Genomic DNA, 13,406 nt, shown 5'->3' with positions numbered 1-13,406 from the left:
TTGGAGAATTAGTGCAAAAACTGGGACCACTTGAAATGGAACAATGCAAGAATGCCATCCAGGTAGGATAAACTACGGTCACCAAGGGGCTTGGCCCACTGCCACATCTGGCCAAGATACTGGCGGTATCTAAAAACCTGGAAATCAGCAGCCCAAAAGGCCACCTCCCTCCTAAGGGAAAAGGACCCCACGTGGTGATCCTAACCACCAACCATGCCCTGAAGTTGCAGGGTTCGCTCCGTGGGCACACCGACCTCGAGTGAGGAGGCCCTCCGACTCCAACATCCAGAGAGATAACTGGGGGCAACAGGGCACCATGACGACTCGTGTGAACATCACTTGACCTGGATTTTCTCTCATAAAACAACAAGAGTGTGTCCCAAAAGAGTAGACTACTGCTTGCAGGACTTACTGCACCCAGAGGGGAGCTAATAATCTTGGCGGGGGAACCGTATATCACACTGTCACCATAGAAAAGCCTACAGACACCGTGATGATGGTGGCCAATAAGACCGGCTGGACTCCTGTTTACTTCAAAAGGCTGTTGACTCAGTGGCCATCATGGTCCTTGATCACCACTGACCCTGGACTGTCTGGGAGTTGAGCGGGCAGGGCTCTGACACCTGGTGCTGTTTGTACGTTAATTCAGGGGCCTAATTGAAGAAAGCACAGACTACTGGTCAGAGCATCTAGGCTGGCAGAAACGGTCAGCCTAAGGTGGCCGAACAAATGTGGGGTGGGGTGAAACTGGCCCCCACAGCGTCTCTGCACATCTCTTTCCTGGACCCTTAAAGGTCATTAGAATCTATAACACTTCCAATGCTGGTGCTCAGGCAGACGAGCAAGGAGGCAGGGGTCCTGGGGACAATCAACGTCATCTGGGGGCTGCTGGGGAGAAGTTCTGACCCTCGCCCCTGGGTATGAGGGCTCCCAACTCAGCACTCAGCAGTTACAGAAGAAGGGTCTGCACCCTCAGAACTCCAAGAATGAGGAACGGGACGAAAGGCAGAGGAGGGGTTTGTCCCCAGCAAAGCCCATTAAAAATCCCTGGGAGATAAAAATAGAATCTGGGCAATAAAGTCAAGTCTAACCTTTTTTATCCTTTGTGCTTTGTCTAATTTCACGTGCTCCTAGGGTCCCACATGCAGAGGTTCCACACCCGGCACTTCAGACCAGATTTCCTAGTGCAGAATGGCTGGGTCGACACCTAAGCTGCTGGGGCCCAGTGCAGACTCCGCGATATAGAGCCTGAGCTGCAGCCAACCCAGCCCTTGAAAGCTCTGTCCCTTCCCTCCCACTGACTCTGACAGGATCTCTACACAGCAGCCCAGCCCACAGCCCACGGGGTAGTGCATGCTCTCACCTCTCCATTCTCTGATCAAAATATAAAGTTTCCTTTGCTTGTGAACCAAACTCAGTCTCGATCTGTTGGCCCCAATGACACTGGGCAGGGGGACACTTGTTGGGGTCCACTCTGGAGGATCAGTAACAGAAATTGAGACTATTGTAACTTCAATGAACAGATGTGTGAGCCAAACTGTAGTTAACATAGAACAGTGTATAAGGCTCGGGTAAAATAAGATGTTTCTAACACTTCCATTTGATATTTCCATCACTTTATTATAAGCAGGTTCAGTGAAAAGGTTTGTCTTATTTGTCAGGTCAATATTAGAGAAACGAAGTGATTTCTTTCCAAGGATGTACATCTAATAATCTTGGTTAAAGCTTCAAACTTGTTTTAAATGCTTTTCCATTGAAAATGATACCTCTCTTTCAGCTCCCCCATTTCTGAGAAGTATAAAATCTTATAATTTATTATTACCAAAGGGGAAAGGTGGGAGGAGGGATAAATTAACAGTTTGGGATTAACACATACACACTGCTATGTATAAAATAGATCATCAACAAGGAACTACTGTATAGCACAGGGAACTACACTCAACATGTTGCAATAACTTATAAGGGGAAATAATCTGAAAAAGAATAGATATTTTTATTGACATCATCTATCAATGACAGTTAAAGTGTAACCTAAGGGAAGCCGGTGGTGAGTGCTTCTGACCCTGAAGACTTCAATCATCTAAAGTTTGGACTCTGCCTACTTCCCAAGGCCCTTAATGAACATATGTGTAGCCGTAGCTTAAAAAATTCCCCAGTTTGGGTTTCGGGGAGACACTGATTTTGAAAAAGCCCTGGTGTTCTCCTTACATGAATGGGACTCTTCCTACTGCTAAAACATGTCTGTCACACACAGAGGATGGTATACCGTCTGATCGGGAAGAGTTTGGAAAAGGCATCTCTTCTCCTCATCTCCTGGTGCTCGGGTTCACCCCTCCAGCGTCTTTACTAACAGTCTCCCCACTTGGAGATGTCAGCACTGTCAACATCCTGTTGCGTACAGTTTGGAATTTGTCCAGAGGATGAAGCAGAAGGATGAGGAACAATGAGAGACAAGTCCTAGGTGTTCAGACAGGCACATGTCACTCTAATTTCCAATCAGGAAGACGAATTGACCAAAGGCTAGGGTTGCCCATGGAAACAGTATAGGGCTTGAGGAAATCCCGCTGCTTTGTGGCCAGTTCCCATAAACGCAAGTTGAACAATGGAACTCAGGGGCAGTAAAATTCACAAAACTGCAGAGTTGAAAATATCCATCACTAAAAAATGTCTTGAGGAAAGTCAGAGAAAAGGACTTGTAAGCAAGGGAGAATGGCAGGAGAGGGATTTGAGGAGGTAGAAAGGACTCGCCATTAAGCACAAGAAAAGGAGCTGAACATTGCCAACATTGCAGTTGGCCAAAAAGGGTGTATGCGTTTTTTTCTGTATATATTCAAGAAAAGGGCATACACTTTTTTAGCCAACCAAACAGGTGGGCACTGGAAGTCAATACTACAAAAGATATCACTTCGCATCAGTCAGAAGAGCCATCCTCATAAAGCGTAAACAACAGAAATGCAGGACAGGGCAAGGAGAAGAGGGAGCCCTGTGAGACTTATAGTGGAAATGTATATTGCCAACGGCCATTCTGGAGAAGTGTATTGTGTTTACTAAAGCATCTAAAAAATGAGCTACAGAGCATAGGGCACTTGCACTCATGGGCGTATATCTTGGGAGAAACAAAAATCGAGAGGACACAGGCACCCCAATGTTTACCCCCTCTCTGTTTAAAAGATCCTCGACTAGGATATAACTTAAATGTCTCTGGAGAGAAAAAATGGATAGAGATGTGGTACTTAGGTAGAGTGGAATATTATTCAGCCTGGAAATCAATGAAATATGGCCAGTTGTAACAACTCCGGAGGAGTTACGTATGATCATTCTAAGTGACATAATTCAAAAAGAAAAAGACACATATCATAAGATATCACTTAAAGGTGGAATCCAAAATGGCTACACATGAAATAAATTACAAAACAAAAACATAGTCAAATATGTAGAAAACGCGTAAGGCTGCTAAACGGGAAAGGTGGGGAGGGGTGAGGCATCATCCAGGAGGTTGAAATTAGCAAAGATACCATTCCAAATACCAAACTGATAATCAACAAGGCCTACACGGTAGCTAAAAGAACTGCACTCAGCACACTCAAGTCACCGGAAAAGAATATATACGACTGGTAAGAATCTGAAAAAGAATTTATTGATGTCTCTCTGTACGTGAATCAAGTGGATGTACAGCAGCAAGAAACAGAGCTTTGAAAATCAGCTGTAACCAATATAGTAATAAATTGAAAAAAATAAACGACAGAGAAAACCTCTTACAACTTTTCCTCAGGGACGGTGATGCAACATGGATTGAACACGTCTAGACCCACAGCAGGATGAGACATAAGGCTGGAAACTGTTCGCGCTAAGAGAAATGTGAGGTTGGGTGAGGAAATGCACACCCTTTAAAGTAATACTACCTGGTACCCATTCAATGGGTCCCAAATCTGCAGGTTCAAGGAATCTTCCTACAGCTAAAACATGCATGGAAAACCCAGAGGACTGTACACCATGTGATCGGGAGATGTGTCTAAAATGCAGCTCATTTATCCTCTCCTGGTGCTCCTGTTCACCATTCCAGCCACGTTACTTAGAATCTCCCCACTTGGAGAATCAGCACATTTAAACTTCTGTTTCACACATTTTGCAAATTGTGAGGAGGATGAACGGGAAGAGGGGGAACCAATGAGAGAATAGTTGTAGGGGTTTGGACGGGCACATATCACTCTAATTTCCCATTAAGAATAAGAATTGAAAAAAGGCTCAGCCCACCTCACCGGAGGCAAAATAGGGCCTGAAGCAATCCTGCGGCTTTGAGGCCAGCTCACAAAAGAGCAACTTAAAAAATGGAGCTCAGGGTCACTGCAATTCACAAACCTGCAGAGTTATAAATGAAAACTAACGTCCAAAAATATGTTGAGGTAAGGCAAAGAAGAGGATCTGAATGCAAGACAGAATTGCAAGAAACAGATTTCAAGAGATAGATTGGACTCGTCTTTAAAGCACATGAAAAGCGGCAGAATTTCGACAATGATGCAGTTGGCCCAAAAGGGCGTATGCGTTTTTTCCTGATTATATCCAGGAAAAAACGCATACGCACTTTCTGGGCAATGAAGCAAGCAAGCAATGCAAATGTGCACAACAAAGAAGTCTCATTTCCCACCGGTCAAAAGGGCCATCCTAAAAAATTGTAAAAACCAGAAATGCAGGACAGGCCATGGAGAACAGGGAGCCTTTATACGCTGATGGGCAGTGTGTGAACTGCCAAGAGCCACTCTGGAGAAGTGTATGGTGGTTCCTAAATCATCTAAAAAACAGAGCTACAGAGCATAGGACACTTCCAATCATGGGAGTATATCTAGGGAAGTCTAAAAATCAACAAGACACAAGCACACCACAGTTTAGGGCTACTCTGTTTACAAGAACCTCAACTTCAGTACACTTTAAATATCCCAGGAAAGAGAACAATGGATAAAGAAGATGTGGTACTTATGTACAATGGAATATCTCTTCACCATGAAATCAATGTAATAAGGCTAGTAGAAGGATAAAGAGTGGATTTAGGTCCGATAATACTACTTGAAATAAGTCAAACAGAAAAAGAAACATATCATAAGATATCACTTATAGAGGGAGGGTAAATATGGCTGCACAAGAAATGAATTACAGAACAGAACAGTGTCTCACATTTAGAAAACACACTTATGTCAGCTTAAGGGGAAAGGAGAGGTGGGGTGATGCATAAAACCAGAGTTTGAAATTAGCACAGATACCGTTCAATAAACCAAATAGGTATTAGACAAGATCTACACCTTGCTCAATGAACTGGCCTCAACACACCCTATACACTACACAGAAATATATCTGAGTAATAAGAATCTTAAAACCCATGTATTGATATATCTTCATAAGGGAATCAAGTGTGTGCAGAGCAGCACAAACACAGCAGTGAAAATGAGCTAAACCCCATTATAGAAATAAATTTTAAAAACAAAACGCAGAAACAATCAAAGAGAGAAAAATTCTTACAATATTCCCTCAGGGGCTGTGATGCAACCTGGATTGACCACATATAAACCCACAGCTGGATAAGACATAAGGCTGGACACTTGGGGCTGAGAGGATTGGTGAGCTTTGGTGAGCAACTGCCGAAAGTTTAATGCAATACTTCATGCTACTCATTCCAAGGGTCCCAACACTGCAGGTTGAAGGGAATCTTCCTACAGCTAAACCACGCTTGGGAAACCCAGCGACTGGTATACCATATGATCGGGAAAGGTTTCTAAAACGCACCTCATTGTTCCTCTCTTGGGGCTCCGGATCGACATTCCAGCCGCTTTACTAACAACAACCCCACATGGAGAGTCAATGCCTTTAAGTTCCGGTATCGCACAGTCTGCAGTTTGTGCGGAGGATGAATGGGAATAGGGGGAACAAGTGAGAAACTAGCTGTAGCGGTTTCAATGGGCACATGTCACTCTAATTTCACATCAGTAAGAAGAATTAACCAAAGGCACAACAAGGCATCCCAGAAGAAAAATAGGGCCTGAAGGAATACTGAGGTTATGAGGCAAGATCACAAAAATAAGAGCTGAAAAATGGAGCTAAGGGCCACTGCAATTCAAAAACCTGCAGAGGTATAAAGGCCAACTATTTTCCAAAAGTATATTGAGGTAAGGCTATGAAGAGGCACTGACAGCAAGGCAGAATTGCAGGAAACCGATTTCAGGAGGTAGACTGGAATTGCATTGAAAACATATGAAAAGACTCAGAACATTGACAATCATGCACTTGGCCAAAAAGGGCGTATGCGTTTTTTCCTGAATATATTCAGCAAAAAACGCATACGCACTTTTTGGCCAACCAAGCAAGCTTGCAAAGGAAATCTACACTACAATGAAGTCTCACTTCCCCCCGGTCAAAAGGGCCATCTGAAAAAAGTGCAAAATCCAGAAAGGCAGGACAGGCCATGGAGAACTGGGAGCCTTGTTATGCTGATGGGTGGGATGTAAATTGCCAACAGCCACTCTGGAGAAGTGTATGGTGTTTCCTGAAACATCTAAAAAACAAAGCAACAGAGCCTAGGGCACTTCCACTTATGGTCCTATAGCTTAGGGAAATTAAAATCGAAAAGACACAGCTACCCCAAAGTTTGGGATGGCTCTGTTTACAAGAACCTCGTTTACGGTACAAGTTCAATATCGCAGAAAGTGAAAAATGGATAAAGAAGTTGTGGTACTTACGCACAATGCAATATCACTCAGCAATGAAATCTATGTCATCAGGCCCCTAGCAGCATAATGAGTGGATTCAGGTATGATGATTCTAACTGAAATAAGTCACACAGAAAAAGAAACATCATAATATATCACTACTACACGGAATGTAAACTTGGCTACACAGGAACTGGATTACAAAACAGAAGAGGGTCTCAAATTTAGAAAACCAACTTATGCTTGCTTTAGGGGAAAGGTGAGTTGGGGTGCTGCATAAAACCAGAGATTGAAATGAGCACAGATAAAGTTCCTTAAGCCAAATATGTAATAGACAAGAGCTACTCCTGGCTCAATGAAGTGGACTCAACACCCCATATTAAACGCCTAAGAATATACATGACTAGTAAGAATCTTAAAATCTATGGATTTATATGTCTCCAAAAGAGAATCAAGCATGTGTACAGCGGCATAAATGCAGCAGTGATAGGATTGGTGAGGTTCGGTGAGCAAATGCAGACCCTTTGAAGTCATATTGCATGGTACCCATTCCATGGGTCTCAACTCTCCAGGTTTAAGGGATTCTTCCTTCAGCTAAAACATGCATGTGGAACCCAGAGTATGATCCACCGTGTGATCGGGAAACGAGTTCAAATGTGTCTCAGTTTTCATCCCCTGGTACTCGGGTACAACATTCCAGACGCTTTCCTAACACTCTCCCCACTTGGAGAGTCAGTGCCTTTAACCTCCTGTTTGGCCCAGTTTGCAATTTCTGCGGAAAATGAACAGGAATAGGGAGAACCAATGAGAGACTAGCTGGAGGTGTCTGGACGAGCAAATTTAACTCTCATTTCCCAACAGGAAGAGGAATTAACCAAAGGCTCAGCGTGCCATGCCGGAACCACACTAGGGCCTGAAGCAATCCTGTGGTGTTGCGGCCAGCTCAGAAGAAAGCGAATTGAAGAAAGGAGCTCAGGGGCACTGTCATTCACAAACCTGCAGAGTTATAAGTGACAGCTATCGTCCAAAAATATATTGAAATAAGGCTGCCAAGAGGACTTGAAAGTGGGCCAGAATTGCAGGAAACCGATTTCAGGAGGTAGACTGGAATTGCATGTAAAGCATAGGAAAAGAGGCAGAACGTCCACAATGATGCACTTGGCCAAAAAGGGCGTATGTGTTTTTTCCTGAATATATTCAGGAAAAAACGCATACGCCCTTTTTGGCCAACCAAGCAAGCTTGCAAAGGAAATCTGCACTACAATGAAGTCTCACTGCCCCCCAGTCAAAAGGACCATCTGAAAAAACTGAAAAATCCAGAAAGGCAGGACAGGCCATGGAGAACTGGGAGACTTGTTATGCTGATGTGCGGGATGTAACTTGCTAACAGCCACTATGGAGAAGTGTATGGTGTTTCCTGAAACATCCAAAAGCAAAGCAACAGAGCCTAGGGCACTTCCACTTCTGGTCCTATAGCTTAGGGAAATTAAAATCAAATGGACACAGCCACCCCAAAGTGTGGGACGGCTCTGTTTACAAGAACCTCGTTTACGGTACAAGTTCAATATCACAGAAAGCGAAAAATGGATAAAGAAGATGTGGTACTTACGTAGAATGCAATATCACTCAGCAATGAAATCTATGTCATCAGGCCCGTAGCAGCATAATGAGTGGATTCAGGTACGATGATTCGAAGTGAAATAAGTCACACAGAAAAAGAAACATCATAAGATATCACTACTATACGGAATGTAAGCTTGGTTACACAGGAACTGAATTACAAACAGAACAGGGTCTCAAATGTAGAAAACCAACTTATGCTTGCTTAAGGGGAAAGGTGAGTTGGTGTGCTGCATAAAACCAGAGATTGAAATGAGCACAGATACCGTTCCATAAGCCAAATATGTAATAGACAAGAGCTACTCCTTGCTCAACGAAGTGGACTCAACACCCCATATTAAACGCCTAAGAATATACCTGACTAGTAAGAATCTTAAAACCTATGGATTTATATGTCTCCGAAAGAGAATCAAGCGTGTGTACAGCGGCACAAACGCAGCAGTGATAGGATTGGTGAGGTTCGGTGAGCAAATGCAGACCCTTTGAAGTCATATTGCATGGTACCGATTCCATGGGTCTCAACTCTCCAGGTTTAAGGGATTCTTCCTTCAGCTAATACATGCATGTGGAAACCAGAGTATGATCCACCATGTGATTGGGAAACGTTTCCAAATGTGTCTCAGTTTTCGTCCCCTGGTACTCAGGTGCAACATTTCAGACGCTTTACTAACACTCTCCCCACTTGGAGAGTCAGTGCCTTTAACCTCCTGTTTGGCCCAGTTTGCAATTTCTGCGGAAAATGAACAGGAATAGGGAGAACCAATGAGAGACTAGCTGGAGGTGTCTGGACGGGCAAATTTAACTCTCATTTCCCAACAGGAAGAGGAGTTAACCAAAGGCTCAGCGTGCCATGCCGGAACCACACTAGGGCCTGAAGCAATCCTGCGGTGTTGCGGCCAGCTCACAAGAAAGTGAGTTGAAGAAAGGAGCTAAGGGGCACTGTCATTCACAAACCTGCAGAGTTATAAATGACAGCTATCGTCCAAAAATATATTGAAGTAAGGCTGCCAAGAGGATTGAAAGCGGAGCAGAATTGCAGGAAACCGATTTCAGGAGGTAGACTGGAATTGCATGTAAAGCATAGGAAAAGAGGCAGAACGTCCACAATGATGCACTTGGCCAAAAAGGGCGTATGCGTGTTTTCCTGAATATATTCAGGAAAAAACGCATACGCCCTTTTTGGCCAACCAAGCAAGCTTGCAAAGGAAATCTGCACTACAATGAAGTCTCACTTCCCCCCGGTCAAAAGGGCCATCTGAAAAAAGTGCAAAATCCAGAAAGGCAGGACAGGCCATGGAGAACTGGGAGCCTTGTTATGCTGATGGGTGGGATGTAAATTGCCAACAGCCACTCTGGAGAAGTGTATGGTGTTTCCTGAAACATCTAAAAAACAAAGCAACAGAGCCTAGGGCACTTCCACTTATGGTCCTATAGCTTAGGGAAATTAAAATCGAAAAGACACAGCTACCCCAAAGTTTGGGATGGCTCTGTTTACAAGAACCTCGTTTACGGTACAAGTTCAATATCGCAGAAAGTGAAAAATGGATAAAGAAGTTGTGGTACTTACGCACAATGCAATATCACTCAGCAATGAAATCTATGTCATCAGGCCCCTAGCAGCATAATGAGTGGATTCAGGTATGATGATTCTAACTGAAATAAGTCACACAGAAAAAGAAACATCATAATATATCACTACTACACGGAATGTAAACTTGGCTACACAGGAACTGGATTACAAAACAGAAGAGGGTCTCAAATTTAGAAAACCAACTTATGCTTGCTTTAGGGGAAAGGTGAGTTGGGGTGCTGCATAAAACCAGAGATTGAAATGAGCACAGATAAAGTTCCTTAAGCCAAATATGTAATAGACAAGAGCTACTCCTGGCTCAATGAAGTGGACTCAACACCCCATATTAAACGCCTAAGAATATACATGACTAGTAAGAATCTTAAAATCTATGGATTTATATGTCTCCAAAAGAGAATCAAGCATGTGTACAGCGGCATAAATGCAGCAGTGATAGGATTGGTGAGGTTCGGTGAGCAAATGCAGACCCTTTGAAGTCATATTGCATGGTACCCATTCCATGGGTCTCAACTCTCCAGGTTTAAGGGATTCTTCCTTCAGCTAAAACATGCATGTGGAACCCAGAGTATGATCCACCGTGTGATCGGGAAACGAGTTCAAATGTGTCTCAGTTTTCATCCCCTGGTACTCGGGTACAACATTCCAGACGCTTTCCTAACACTCTCCCCACTTGGAGAGTCAGTGCCTTTAACCTCCTGTTTGGCCCAGTTTGCAATTTCTGCGGAAAATGAACAGGAATAGGGAGAACCAATGAGAGACTAGCTGGAGGTGTCTGGACGAGCAAATTTAACTCTCATTTCCCAACAGGAAAAGGAATTAACCAAAGGCTCAGCGTGCCATGCCGGAACCACACTAGGGCCTGAAGCAATCCTGTGGTGTTGCGGCCAGCTCAGAAGAAAGCGAATTGAAGAAAGGAGCTCAGGGGCACTGTCATTCACAAACCTGCAGAGTTATAAGTGACAGCTATCGTCCAAAAATATATTGAAATAAGGCTGCCAAGAGGACTTGAAAGTGGGCCAGAATTGCAGGAAACCGATTTCAGGAGGTAGACTGGAATTGCATGTAAAGCATAGGAAAAGAGGCAGAACGTCCACAATGATGCACTTGGCCAAAAAGGGCGTATGTGTTTTTTCCTGAATATATTCAGGAAAAAACGCATACGCCCTTTTTGGCCAACCAAGCAAGCTTGCAAAGGAAATCTGCACTACAATGAAGTCTCACTGCCCCCCAGTCAAAAGGACCATCTGAAAAAACTGAAAAATCCAGAAAGGCAGGACAGGCCATGGAGAACTGGGAGACTTGTTATGCTGATGTGCGGGATGTAACTTGCTAACAGCCACTATGGAGAAGTGTATGGTGTTTCCTGAAACATCCAAAAGCAAAGCAACAGAGCCTAGGGCACTTCCACTTCTGGTCCTATAGCTTAGGGAAATTAAAATCAAATGGACACAGCCACCCCAAAGTGTGGGACGGCTCTGTTTACAAGAACCTCGTTTACGGTACAAGTTCAATATCACAGAAAGCGAAAAATGGATAAAGAAGATGTGGTACTTACGTAGAATGCAATATCACTCAGCAATGAAATCTATGTCATCAGGCCCGTAGCAGCATAATGAGTGGATTCAGGTACGATGATTCGAAGTGAAATAAGTCACACAGAAAAAGAAACATCATAAGATATCACTACTATACGGAATGTAAGCTTGGTTACACAGGAACTGAATTACAAACAGAACAGGGTCTCAAATGTAGAAAACCAACTTATGCTTGCTTAAGGGGAAAGGTGAGTTGGTGTGCTGCATAAAACCAGAGATTGAAATGAGCACAGATACCGTTCCATAAGCCAAATATGTAATAGACAAGAGCTACTCCTTGCTCAACGAAGTGGACTCAACACCCCATATTAAACGCCTAAGAATATACCTGACTAGTAAGAATCTTAAAACCTATGGATTTATATGTCTCCGAAAGAGAATCAAGCGTGTGTACAGCGGCACAAACGCAGCAGTGATAGGATTGGTGAGGTTCGGTGAGCAAATGCAGACCCTTTGAAGTCATATTGCATGGTACCGATTCCATGGGTCTCAACTCTCCAGGTTTAAGGGATTCTTCCTTCAGCTAATACATGCATGTGGAAACCAGAGTATGATCCACCATGTGATTGGGAAACGTTTCCAAATGTGTCTCAGTTTTCGTCCCCTGGTACTCAGGTGCAACATTTCAGACGCTTTACTAACACTCTCCCCACTTGGAGAGTCAGTGCCTTTAACCTCCTGTTTGGCCCAGTTTGCAATTTCTGCGGAAAATGAACAGGAATAGGGAGAACCAATGAGAGACTAGCTGGAGGTGTCTGGACGGGCAAATTTAACTCTCATTTCCCAACAGGAAGAGGAGTTAACCAAAGGCTCAGCGTGCCATGCCGGAAACACACTAGGGCCTGAAGCAATCCTGCGGTGTTGTGGCCAGCTCACAAGAAAGTGAGTTGAAGAAAGGAGCTCAGGGGCACTGTCATTCACAAACCTGCAGAGTTATAAATGACAGCTATCGTCCAAAAATATATTGAAGTAAGGCTGCCAAGAGGATTGAAAGCGGAGCAGAATTGGAGGAAACCGATTTCAGGAGGTAGACTGGAATTGCATGTAAAGCATAGGAAAAGAGGCAGAACGTCCACAATGATGCACTTGGCCAAAAAGGGCATATGCGTTTTTTCCTGAATATATTCAGGAAAAAACACATATGCCCTTTTTGGCCAACCAAGCAAGCTTGCAAAGGAAATCTGCACTACAATGAAGTCTCACTTCCCCCCGGTCAAAAGGGCCATCTGAAAATAGTGTAAAATCCAGAAAGGCAGGACAGGCCATGGAGAACTGGGAGCCTTGTTATGCTGATGGGCGGGATGTAAATTGCCAACAGCCACTCTGGAGAAGTGTATGGTCTTTCCTGAAACATCCAAAAAACAAAGCAACAGAGCCTAGGGCACTTCCACTTATTGTCCTACAGCTTAGGGAAATTAAAATCAAAAAGACAAAGCCACCCCAAAGTTTGGGACGGCTCTGTTTACAAGAACCTCGTTTACAGTACAAGTTCAATATCACAGAAAGCGAAAACTGGATAAAGATGTTGTGGTACTTACGTACAATGCAATATCACTCAGCAATGAAATCTATGTCATCAGGCCCGTAGCAGCATAATGAGTGGATTCAGGTACGATGATTCTAAGTGAAATAAGTCACACAGAAAAAGAAACATCATAAGATATCACTACTACACGGAATGTAAACTTGGCTACACAGGAACTGAATTACAGAACAGAACAGTGTCTCAAATGTAGAAAACCAACTTATGCTTGCTTAAGGGGAAAGGTGAGTTGGTGTCCTGCATAAAACCAGAGATTGAAATTAGCACAGATACCGTTCCATAAGCCAAATATGTAATAGACAAGAGCTACTCCTTGGTCAACGAAGTGGACTCAACACCCCATATTAAACGCCTAAGAATAT

The sequence above is a fragment of the Orcinus orca genome, chromosome 1 (genome assembly GCF_937001465.1).
Source record: "Orcinus orca chromosome 1, mOrcOrc1.1, whole genome shotgun sequence".
In the NCBI taxonomy this organism is placed as follows: Eukaryota; Metazoa; Chordata; class Mammalia; order Artiodactyla; family Delphinidae; genus Orcinus; species Orcinus orca.
Note: the sequence above shows the minus strand (reverse complement) of the source record.